The sequence below is a fragment of the Eulemur rufifrons genome, chromosome 30, assembly GCF_041146395.1.
Source record: "Eulemur rufifrons isolate Redbay chromosome 30, OSU_ERuf_1, whole genome shotgun sequence".
Lineage (NCBI taxonomy): Eukaryota > Metazoa > Chordata > Mammalia > Primates > Lemuridae > Eulemur > Eulemur rufifrons.
In genome coordinates this window covers 13,142,383-13,151,976 of record NC_091012.1, presented here as the reverse complement: position 1 = coordinate 13,151,976, position 9,594 = coordinate 13,142,383, and the positions used below count along the sequence as shown (strand labels likewise).

Below are 9,594 nucleotides of genomic sequence, written 5' to 3'. Positions count from 1 at the left end.
AGTCACTAAAATAAATTGAGGATTAAAAAAGTTAAGGCAAGACTTAGAGTTGATGCGGAGACAGATAAAAAATTGAGAGACTTAAAATATTTGTGTTATGGGCCATAAAACTAATACAATGTGCAGTATAGGGATGACAGAGCAGGTCAGTAAATGCAATGAGCCTTTACATAAATGGGTGCCCAGCTGTTGGCCCAGAAACTGCTTCTATTTAATTGGGATATACTGCAATCAATGTTGAACTCAATCTCTTTCTCTGAAATGTGCTGGTTCTTTGATTAATTTCTTGGTTACTGCCCTCTCCCTTTAATATTTTGCAAGGAAAATTATTTCTCGATAGTTTACAATTGTATAATTTTAACACTGTTAGCCTTTAATAATGCATTTCATTTATTCTAAGTTACATATATTTTTACATTTTAACATCTGTGCAATTGAGACGGATCTTACAACTAGTAGAATCTTAGAGGAAAAGCAGTATTCAACATTAGTGAGGTGTCTTATGGACTTTTTCCTCTGAGGGATGTTTACCTTAATTAATTAGTTTATTGTTTCCTCTCATGACAACTTTTATTATCCCATATGATGGCAAAGTTTGTCTTATGGAAATTCAATAATCTGTTTTGTAGTCTCACTTAAATAGGAGATTATCCCACTTTGGTGACCTGCAGGCATAGGTAGGATCAAAACTTTTTAGAAGCTGTTCTATGACCTGCTCCAGAAGATAATTTTGATGAATCCCCAAATTAACCATGCTGTGGGAAGAAAAACATGGGAGTTTAGCTTTGGATATTGAGGGCAAAATGAAAAACCTCACTTTCTGTTATGACAGTGTTCCTGTAGATTAGAAAATTAAACTTTTTATGCAGCCCTCTTAAATCTGCCATGATGAATATCCCAGATACATCACAGCTAAATAAATGAGTTCATTTATTGAATGGAGTTAAAATTAGCCTTTGATTATCTAAAGAATGCTTGCCAAAAACCACTGTTTATTTTACTATATTTGATATATTGAGCTGGTGTCTGACAGTAATTGGCCACAGCATCACTTGCTACTTGAGACTGATCCTGAAATGTGCTCGTCATATCAGCATAGAGGAGGGTGATAGTGTTCCTATTTGATAAGTACAAGGAGGAGGTCATGTAGATGATTCCTCTACTAGTTGCATCAGATTATTCAGGTACAAGTTGAAAAAAAAAGAAGTTGCCTAGCCTAGTTTTAGTCCACATGTATGGAAAGATTCAACTATGGTGCATTTCTCAGTAGAATTTTTATATTGTTTCCACCATATTTCTTCATATTTATTACTACACACTTTTTTCAAGACTGCTAAAAGTGATTAAAATTAATGTGTACCTATTTTTTAGACAGAATCTCACTCTATCTTCCAGGCTGGAGTGCAGTGTTGTAATCATAGCTCACTGCAGCCTTGAACTTATGGGCTCAGATGATTCTCTTGTATCAGCCTCCAAAAGTGCTGGATTACAGGCATGAGCCTGTATGCCTGTAATCACAATGTGTAGCTGTTTTTAAAAGCATCTTTTTCATTCTTCTAAATTATCACATCTTTTTCCTCTACAGATTTAACTTTGGAATCAAATCCAGCTGACTATCCAAGGGCAGGAGCAATTTTTCTGAGCAAATCTAAAATGGATGGTAAGACAATATTTTTTTCCTCCAAGAAAAGACTAAAAACTGTTTCTGTTTTATGGAATGCCTTATAGAAAGTACTTAGAAGAGCTCATAATTACTTTAAAATTTTCAACTTTTCATTTGTTCACCTGTCATTTTGACATTTGATACACTTGCCTCTAGTTGTCACTGTTTCACTGAGAACATCTAGACTTTCTGTTTATACAATTTGCAACCTCTTTATGAACACAATAGGCCCCATGAATTAGAAGTGGTCATAGATTTATCCCCATCTCTCCATATTTCTTTACCCTTCTTGCCCTGCTCCAAAGAACACACTTTAAAGATGAACGATCGCATTTAGCCTGCAGTTAGGTTTTTATTTGAGCAAATGAAGAAAAACTCAGTTGTTTACATGTGGGGATTGAAACTATGATTTTGGCCCCTTTTAACACAGTGATCTAACCAGATGATCCTGTCACATCCACATCTGTCCTGCTCAGAAATTTAAGCTATTGGAAACCTTTTCATCCTAATGTAATATAAACATGCGCTGAGGTATTTCCCAGAGGTTGGCCTCAGCAAGTGAAACTACTGCCAATTTTCCAATCCTGCTTGTTTTAGGATGAGAATCAGAACCCTAGGATTGTTCTGCACTCCTGCTTATTTACCTTAATGTTATGTTAAATCTTAGTTTATTTGCTAAAAGGCCATCTACAACCAGGTTTTTCAGTTGATCTCAACAGCAAGAATACAAGAAGTGAGGGTTGTATTACATAAGAATATTAGAAGTCTGCCTCTCCGAGGGGTCATATGAGCTGCAGCGGCTCTAAAGCAGAGGGAACTGGCTCCGGCCTCCTCCGCTTTGGCCCCAGGCCCGGCTCCCACAGCGCCGCCCACTGGTGCCGCCCCACCGCAGAGAACAAGACCAGCCCCGCAGGGCCAGCAGAGGGACCCTGGCCTGGAGCCACGGCTGGGGGCATGGGGCCCTTGGCTGCGTGGGCGGGACCAGCCCAGCGGGGCGGCTCAGGTGTGGGCGGGCAGCGCGCGGTTTACCTACTGCGGAGCGCGGCGGCAGAGACGCAAAGCCTGCGGTGTCCAGCCCGCTTCTGCTGGACTTCTTAATGCAGCAGGAGGATTACTCACCCAGGGTCCCTGATGTAGTGACTGGTTACTACCTGAACCCTTCTGGCTTTGAGGCCTCAGACCCACACATAATTCGGCTCATCTCCCTAGCTGCCCAGAAATTCATCCCAGATATTGCCAACGATGCCCTACAGCACTGCAAAATGAAGGGCACAGCCTCCGGCAGCTCCCGGAGCAAGAGCAAGGACCACAAGTCCACTGGAACCGCAGAGGACCTGGCCCTGCCCTCAGCGAGTATGGCATCAATGCGAAGAAGCCCCACTACTTCACCTGAGCCACCTGACCTAATTGTGCTTGTCTATCCCATGTCCCCACACCAGCCTGTTTTCATAATAAACTGGATTGTGACAAAAAAAAAAAAGGAATGCAGCACAATAAAAAATAGGGGTTTCTTTTTTTTCCCCTATCCTTCAGAAATGAAGAAATTGGGTATCTGCCTATACTGCATTTCCATAGTTTGTGTGTACTTTGCCTGTCTTGAACCAATCATTTCTGGTTAGGATCACTGTATTTCTCCATTTCTTGCAGAGCCATGAGCTTCTCTCATGTAGAGTGTGTGGAAGCAGAAGAAAACTATCCCATCCCCCTGTCTCTTCAGTGGTGAGAAATGTGTGCCTAACATGCCATCCAGCCTCAGAGGAGGAGGCAGTGTGGGAAACAAAGTGCAGCCAAAGTCCCTCTTGGAGCATTTACTCTTCTGACCTTTGGTACAACAAAATTATTTTGTGTTCTGTAGGTACCATGTTCAATGCAGTTAGCACACTCATTTTAAAATTTCAATGTCAGCTAGGTTACTTTCCAGTTATGTAAAGGCCAATTTATTTTTCAGTGACATATTAGTACATCACCAATGAGGATGCTTCCAGGGATTCAGATGCATCTAGGGATTGGTGCCTGACCAGAGACTGGTTCTTAAGAGCTGTCCGCTGGTAGATACTGGTAATTAAAGTAAGCTGTGTGTCAATGTAGAATTAGAAGATACTACTGGGTAGTGGTTCCAATATGCAACAGGTTTACTTTTTGATTAGCTAAATTTCTCATCTGGCCTAATTTGTTTTGCTCTTTTCTACATGGGGATTCTTTCATTTATATGTAATAGACTTTCATTTATTTCTTATTTATTTTAAAACAGGATCTTCCTCTGTGTGACCCAGGCTAGAGTGTAGGGGTGTCATCATAGCTCATTGCAACTTCAAATTCCTGGGCTTGAGCAATCCTCCTGCATCAGCCTCCCAAGTAGCTGGGACTACAGGCATGCCTGGCTAATTTTTCTGATTTTTTGTAGGGATGGGGTCTCCCTGTTGTTCAGGCTGGTCCCAAACTCCTGGCCTCAAGTCATTCTGCTGCCTCGGCCTCCTTAGCAAAGTGCTGGGAGTACAGGTGTGAGCCATTGCACCTGGCCTGCATATAATAGAATATCTGTTAAATCAAAAAGTAAAACTAACATTTTAGATTTTACTTTATGACATTCATCTTGTGAGGTGATTTAAATTATAAATTTTGCAGAAAATTATTTTTAAAAGAATGGAATTTTATCTGATTTTGTATATTGGTAATTCATCAGATATTTAGCAACTACTTTTATTCTATGCATTTGTATCAGAATTGATCAGTTTTTTTATTATTTTGAGGGCAAGAAAAGAGGAAGAGCAACCATTTAAACCACGTAAGTAAACTGTTGAAAAATTAAGACATTAATAGTTTGAATTAAAAGTATGTCTGTCATGATTCCTTAAAAATATAAAGGGGAACACATACTGTTAGCATGGAACTCTTTTTTGTAGATTTTCTAAATCTCTTCTATTTTCCTGAGTATCAAACTTATGTGGAAAAGCCTTTGACTGAGTGGTGCCAATTTTTTAAGGATTTCTAACATTTCAGCTAAATTTCAATAACTTGGTTGTGGTATAAAGATCTGCCTTAAACATTTTTGCCTTAATTGTTTAAACTTATTTTTTAATCAAAGTAAGAGTGATAATAGCTAAGTTCATTTTTAGCACTCTCTGCTGATTTTCTGTCATAGCAGGTAAAAGCTGAGCTTCCTCACTCCACCATGACCTTATTTCCCTCCCTCCATTTCCTTAACATGTATCACATTTTGTATTAAATGAATAATTAATATTTGCATTATTATGACTATGCAAATATTGTTTGTTGCTGAGTCATACAGTTTTATTGCTGTTCTTCTTCTGCACACCCTTCATTCTTTCTCATAAATATTTCTGAAATCTGAGCACCTCACTTCTCCCAGACAATCCCCTTTTCTTAGCCTACATTAGCTCACACAACCAAATAAGTGGTCACCGGCTGGTCTCCCTGCTTTCACATCCTTCTATTTCTTGTGGAATTAACTTCCTGACTATATTTATTTGCCTGTTTTCTAACAGCTATTAATCCCCCAAATTTTGTGACATTTGTCACATGCCCATCTAAATATTTTCCATCTACTAAAATATATCTGTTTCATTTTTCTCTTGGAGACAACTCCTCTCAGCCTTTTGTCATTCTCCTCCAGTATGGACTGCTTTGTTTTGCTAGTCCTGCTTTGTTAGCCTGTTTTTCTGGGACATCTCTTTGAAGTCCTCTGGGATCTCACATAATGGCTCCCTTGTGTCGGATCCCCTATGCCATAGGTTCTGTGTTTCCCGTGTCTTGTTATACTCCTTGAGGGTTTTTGTTGTTTTGTTTTTGAGATAGGGTCTTTCTCTGTTGTCCAGGCTAGAGCGCAGTGTCATCATCCTAACTCACTGCAACCTCAACCCCCTGGGCTCAAGCAATCTTCCTGTCTCAGCCTCCCAGGTAGCTGGGACTACAGGCATATGACACCACACCTGGCTAATTTTTTTTTTTTTTCTGTTTGCAGAGATGGAGTCTTTCTGTGTTGGTCAAGCTGGTCTCAAGCGTCTTTCCTCAAGCAATTCTCCTACCTTGGCTTCTCAAAGTACAGGAATTAGAGGCTTGAGCCACCTCACCTAGTCATAATCCCTAGTTTTACTGGAGCACATTCCCCCAGGAAAGGGCACATGGGCAGACATTCTTGGAGATCTAGCCTGTCTGAAAATCCCTCCCATTTGATAGAACATAAAATTCTAGCTTGAAATTAAATTTCATCATCTGAAGACATTTCTCTATTGTGTTCTCAATTTAGTGTGGTCCTTGCATCTGTTGCCATTGTGTGATACATTATATGTAACCAATTTGTCATCTTTATCCCTTTCCTTCTCTGAAAGAATTTTAGTGCATTCTCTATATCTGGGATTAATGCAATTTTGTAATATGGTTTGGGGGGATTTTTTTCATTTTATTGGGTCCACTAAGTTTGCAGACCATCTCTTCTAGAGAGTTTTGTTTCCTTGATATTTTTTCTATTTCTTCTTTTTTCTTATATCCTTATTCAAATGTTGGGCCTCTTTGACCAGTATTTCTGCATTGATCTTTAATTATCCCTCCACTGCTTTCCAGTTTGTCTTTTTGTTCTACTTCCTGGGGATTCTTTGACTGTATACTCTAACACTTCAATTAAAAGTTTTGTCTTTTTGAGAGTATTTTAAGAAATTTTTTGAAGTTTTTATTTTCTACTGAATTTTTACCACTTCTATAAATTCCTTTTTCCTGTTGTTTTGATCTCTCTTGTTGGAGCCTTCTCTCAAATGTGTGGTGGTGGACCCTGTATTTTTCTAATTGGAAACGCCATGCAGGAGCAGGACTTTTGTTAACTGATGGCTTTCACTGTGAGGATTTGAAGGACAAGCTGGGTTTTTTTTTTTTTTCAGCTTATGATGGGGGTACGAAAGTTCAGGTTATATATATTGCCCATGTCCTGCCCATCCCCCCGAGTCAGAACATTCAAGCGTGTCCATTCCCCAGTCAGTGCGCAATGCACTCGTCACGTAGGTATTAGCTGAGAGTCTTTTCTCTGGGACAGTTCAGGCTCTTCAGAGAAAAAGCTCTTCATTTTCTACCCGGGAAGTGCAAACTTGGCTAATTGTACATTTTTCAGTGAATGGACTTTTCCCATTTTCCAAATTTCAGCCCTAGTATGTCTGAGACTGGTACCTCTGAGCCCAGAAACACTCAGGTTTATAGCTCCAGGAATACACATCTAAATTCCTTATAAGATGGGGGCACAGGTGGAGGAGGGGCTCTAACCACAGATTTTGAACTGACTTTGTTGGCTTTTGTTTTGTTTTACCTACCTCCCACAGTGCCATGTGCCTTCTGAATTCTGAGACTGCCTTGAGTTCAATGAGGCTGTTCCAGTCATTCTCTATGTGCACCATAGTTGTGCTTCCATACCAGTTACCACTCCTTTGTCATGTTTTTATCTTTCAATATGAAAAATAATCTGCTATCAATCCTTATTCCTGGTCTTCTATACAACCTTTATTTGATGCCTTTAATTCTAATGAATTTCAGGAGGGAGAGGAAATAAATTCATGGTCTACCCATTAAACCCAAATTTAGAAGCTATACCTAAAGTATAAATCTATGCTATCAGCAGGGTGTTAAAGTCTCCAGCTACTATAGTATTGTTATCTATCATTTGGTTCAGATCAAGTAGGGTTTGTTTTATGAATCTGGGTGCACCTAAATTGGGTGCATATATATTAAGTATAGTTATGTCTTCTTGCTGAATTGTACCCTTCACGAGTATATAGTAACTATCTTTGTTTTTCATTACTTTTCTTAATTTAAAAACTAAGTTATTGGAGATTAAAACCGCCACACCAGCTTTCTTTTGGCTTCCATTTGCTTGAAATATCGATTTCCACCCTTTTATTTTCAGTCTAAATGCATCTTTGCATGTACATATACACTATATAATGCTGAAGGATATAGTTTCATAAGAAGACATAACTATACTTAATATGTATGCACCCAACTTAGGTGCGCACAGATTCATAAAGCAAACCCTACTTGATCTAAACCAAATGATAAACAGCAACACCATAATAGCCGGAGACTTCAAAATCCAGCTGACAGCACAGGACAGATCATCCAAACAGAAAATAAACAAATAAATAATGGACTTAAATACAATACTAGAACAAATGGGTCTGACTGACATCTACAGGACATTCTACCCAAAATCCACTGAATATACATTCTTCTCATCAGCTCATGGGACATTCTCTAAGATTGACCATATCCTAGGACATAAAGCATGTCTTAAAAAATTCAAAAAAATAGAAATTATACCATGCATCTTCTCAGATCACAGAGGAATAAAGGTAGACATTAACCCTAACAGAAATTCTCATTTCTACTCAAAGTCATGGAAGTTAAACAACCTTCTCCTGAACGATTATTTTATAAATGAAGAAATCAAAATGGAAATCAAAAGATTCTTTGAATTAAATGACAAAGGAGACACAACTTATCAAAATCTGTGGGACGCAGCTAAAGCAGTCCTGAGGGGAAAATTCATTTCCATAAATGCCTATATCAAAAAGACAGAAAACTTATAAATAGACAACCTGGGTACTTCAGCCGGACTGGCGTGAGCAGTTGGAGACACAATGCAGGACTCCAGTGCAGACACTGAGTGGAATGACATCTTACGCAAAAAGGGCATCTTGCCTTCAAAGCAAAGTCTGGAGGATTTGGAAAAGGAGGCAGAAGAGGAGGAGCAGAGAGTCCTCCAGCAGTCAGTGGTGAAAACATATGAAGATATGACTTTGGTAGAGCTGGAGGATCATGAAGATGAATTTAATGAGGAGGATGAACGTGCTATTGAAATGTACAGGCAGCAAAGACTGGCTGAGTGGAAAGCAACTAAATTGAAGAATAAATTTGGAGAAGTTTTGGAGATCTCAGGAAAGGATTATGTTCAAGAAGTTACCAAAGACATTGAAGGCTTGTGGGTAGTCTTGTACCTTTACAAACAAGGGATTCCCCTCTGTGCCCTGATAAATCAACACCTCAGTGGACTTGCCAGGAAGTTTCCTGATGTCAAATTTATCAAAGCCATTTCAACAACCTGCATACCCAATTATCCTGATAGGAATCTGCCCACGATATTTGTTTACCTTGAAGGTGATATCAAGGCTCAGTTTATTGGTCCTCTGGTGTTTGGCGGCATGAACCTGACAAGAGATGAGCTGGAGTGGAAACTGTCTGAGTCTGGAGCAGTCAAGACAGATCTGGAGGAGAACCCTAAGAAACCGATTGAAGACACATTGCTGTCCTCAGTGTGGTGCTCTGTCCCTCTGAGGAGGGATAGTGATTCGGAGGATGACTAAGGCTGCAGCTGCCACAGCTTGCCTAACTTTCTTGATGTGACAAATTGTCCGGAATTTTGTAAACAAGAAAAAGAAAGAATGAATCCTTTGGGTTTTTAGCCTTTTATAATTATGTTTCAAATCCCATACATTTTAGAAATGATTATTGCTGGGAATTCTACTAAATTTCTTGGAACTCTTTTTAAATTATAACATTTCTTTAAAAAAAAATTTAAAATGGCCATTGGTATGGCAAATGTTTACGTTTTTCTCACTTATATTTTAAGTAAGTCATAAAACCTAGTCACTATTTTTTGACATATATAAAAAGGAATATGACGTTTTAAGTAAATGTGAATAAATTATACAGTGGAAAATGGCAAACTAAGCTTTATAGTTACATTGTTTATTTTATTTTATTTTATTTTTTATTTCACCTTATTGTTGTGGGGGATACAGAATTGCAGGTTACATACGTTGCCCATGTACCGCCTTTCCCCCCAAGTCAGAGCTCCAGGCGTGTCTGTTCCCCAGATAGTGCGCGTTGCACCCATAATGTAGGTATATATCCCTCCCTTCCCCACCCCCCCT

At 39.1% G+C, this 9,594-nt stretch overlaps 1 pseudogene; it reads left to right on the top strand.

Moving 5' to 3' along the window:
* Positions 1-8,301: 8,301 nt before the first annotated feature.
* LOC138378630 (phosducin-like protein 3 pseudogene) lies at positions 8,302-9,024 on the top strand (annotated as a pseudogene).
* Positions 9,025-9,594: the final 570 nt, after the last annotated feature.